We start from the raw sequence: 3142 nt of genomic DNA, 5'->3' as shown, positions 1-3142 counted from the left end.
CAGCAGGCAACTCCATTCTTCACGCCTCCAGCTTTCACCCACAACCTCTAATCAATTCTATACCTTACAGTCAATACCTCAGATTGAAGAGAAACTGCACAGATCCAGCCAATTTCCAACTGGAAGCCAACGCACTGACTACCCGATTGCTACAAAGAGGTTATACCAAAACCTCACTACGCAAGGCATTTAATCGTGCCAATTACAAAAATAGACAAACACTTCTCTTCAAAAACAAGGAACCAACTAAAACCGAACCCGATACCCGAATAATTATAAGATATACCAACGAACATCAGCAGATTCGAAATATCCTTACAAAAAATTGGTCCATTCTCATGGAAGAACCGAGCACCGCAAAACTTTTACCAAAACATCCACCCATCACCTTCAGGAAGGCAGGCTCCCTACAACAACAATTAGTACATAGCGAGTATAAAGAGGGATCCAGAAAAGACCCTTGCAGAACCAAGGGCACCTTCCCGTGCGGGAGCTGTGCTCAATGTCATGTTATCCGTCCAACTACTAATATTACTTTACATAATGGAGAATTATTTCGCCCCAAACATTTTTGCAACTGCAAAACAAAGGGAATTGTTTATATGATGACATGTGAATGCGGGTCTTTCTACATCGGGAAGACCCGACAAGAGTTCGGCAAGCGGGTGAACCAGCATTTACAGACTATGCACGTTGGCAACTTTTATGTCCCATTAGGGAGACACGTAAGGGATCATCATAACTATAAAATGCCTAAAATCAATTTCATGGCTCTGGACAGAATCCATGTCCCGTTACGAGGCGGTGACTGGAATAAGATTCCTCTACAACTAGAAATGCGCTGGATTGTACAACTTAAAGCCACAAATTCACCCGGACTAAATGAAGCACAAAGCTACCGCCCATTTCTTCAGGGCTTCTCATCTGGCAAAACAGATTAGTCTTGTCATCCCAAATAAACGAAATACTTGGAATTATCTTTTCCCCCAAAAATACGATTCGGATTGCACCACAATGCAACCGACTGGGGTTTCCACCAACCTTCAGATCATCTTATTTTCACACAATGAGTCAATAGAATTAGATTGCATAAACCCTGCAACCGATTTTTTGATTTGATTGATTTCCTGTTGCTTTTTCCTTCATTATTTCTGGTTTCCTTCTCCTTTTCCCATCCTCATCTCCATCCAATGGATTGCATCAACTAATCCAATCGGATTGCACGAACACCTTTGAAATTTTTCTCCAAGAAACAAATCCAATCGGATTACCAAATTGGTACAATCAATTCGGAATTCGACTACTTTCAGATCACCCTGGTATCATACACATGGACCAACCCTATCGGATTGCACGGATCCTGCAACCGAATTTTTCATTATTTCCGTTTCTTTTCTCCCCTCTCTCCCCATTTTCATCTTCTACTCAATGGTCTGTAAGGACTATTCAAATTTTTTGTACCAATATCCGCAAATGACCTTGGCCCCCCTTTACCTTTTCGATGACCTTTGACCTCATGTCTGGACCAATGTTATTCGACTTTGTGTCTCCCACCCTGACCCATCCCACATCTCCCCACAGGAATTCTTCTTCCTTTTATTATATTGCTGCAACCTTAATCCAAAATGCTCTAAATTATTATCTTGATACTATATTTTATTGATTTCTTTAGGGTTTACACTGTTGCACAGTGTATCTCCCCTTTGATACATGTTCCTCTTATACTGATGTAATAATCTGCATCCACTTCCTTTTGCCTCCCCACAAGAGATTCCAGTGGCTCCCGGCACAGAAAGCCCCGATCGGGGTTCTTGAAACTGAATGGTCGGTGTTTTCACCCTCCTGTATCCCGCACAGGGACTTCAGCTTCTAATCTGTGTCGGCGGCCTCGCAGGCACATCCGCACGGCTACAAGGGATGCGCCCTGACAGTACGCGGGCGCACCTCGTACCATGCTACGGACTCCACCTGTTTGGCATCACGCAGCGCATCATTGCGCATGCGCGGCTGCCTTTAAAAGGCCGGGGAACACTCCGGGTGCCTCAGTCTCTCCCACACCGAGGGAAGAGATGGACCCGGAGCCTATATGCTGCCTCTATCTATGACAACTCCTTCTCAAACGTAAGTTAAACACGGAGGGGATCTCCTTGCACCCCCTCAACAAAATTTGAGAAATTTCTTCACCCATGTTATACTTAAGATAACAACAATTATTACTTACTACAATAATTTTTACATATTCCCTAAATTGATAGACGATCTCAATCAATGTGGATTCTGCCAGTCAAACCACATTGGATCCTGGATCGGGTCATTCCGTTCAGAAAGTAAATACTACTAGATATTAAGCCTTCAAAATACCTTTTTATACCCATTTAATGTACTTATGCAGCATATTTGTTCCTGCAGCACCTGGACAAAACCTGGGAAGGCATGGTCTTAGGAAGTGGACAAAACAATTGTATGTTAACCCACACATGTGTAAACTATATTATGTATGTTTTCAGTACAATATTGCCCAACTTGATACTCCCTTTTTGATTATCTGTAGAATCGGTGAAATATCCTTGATAAAGGCCACAATAGGCCGAAACATGTCGGATCACCGATCTGGCACCTCCTCTGCACTCATCCCGGTCTTCTGACATGAGGAACAGCAGAGCAAGACCACATATAACCCACTTTTAAGTCACTTATTGCCACATGCAAACACACTTTATTTCTTCTTCTTCACTGCACAATGGGACTTTACCCATTAAAGTCACCATTTAATTGTTGTATATATATTGCTAATTCGCAATAAATTTTGTATAATATACTACTTTTGCTTATTCTCCTGTACTCCTGCCCATAAAATCCCATACTTGACTTGAGGCACCACAAACCACAAACAAGACCCTAGTAAGGGACCTCTGCCCAATGTACCTGAGCTTCCGCGTAAAAAGTAATAAGTAATATTATAAAGAAAAAAGAAAGAGAGCAGAGCAAATGACATAGGAATTTAAAAAAAATTAATCAACATGTAAAGAGTATGTTATGAGAATTTCTTCCTGGTATGATTATTATGTAGACCCATGGATTGATAATTTAGCAACATGGAGTGAAAAATTGTCCCTTTCCATGGGATGGAGCAAATGATGAG

Source organism: Pelophylax lessonae (genome assembly GCF_965119305.1).
Source record: "Pelophylax lessonae genome assembly, chromosome: 1".
NCBI lineage: Eukaryota > Metazoa > Chordata > Amphibia > Anura > Ranidae > Pelophylax > Pelophylax lessonae.
Note: the sequence above shows the minus strand (reverse complement) of the source record.